Here is a 213-nt window from a genome sequence, read left to right as displayed (position 1 = left end):
CTGTCCTATTCAGTATGCAGTGATGGACACTTACCTGAGCTGAGTCAATTTCAAAGATTACAACTGTTGGGAGAGTTCAGGTAAAAGAGTGCTCAAGTGTGGGTATGTACTGTGTGTATGCGTGCGCGCCATGAGTGTGTATGTGTGTATGTGTGTGTGTGTGTGTGTGTGTGTGTGTGTGTGTGTGCGTGGGCGTGTGTATGTGTGAGGGTG

The sequence above is a fragment of the Aplysia californica genome, unplaced genomic scaffold (assembly GCF_000002075.1).
Source record: "Aplysia californica isolate F4 #8 unplaced genomic scaffold, AplCal3.0 scaffold00149, whole genome shotgun sequence".
Classification (NCBI taxonomy): domain Eukaryota; kingdom Metazoa; phylum Mollusca; class Gastropoda; order Aplysiida; family Aplysiidae; genus Aplysia; species Aplysia californica.
Note: the sequence above shows the minus strand (reverse complement) of the source record.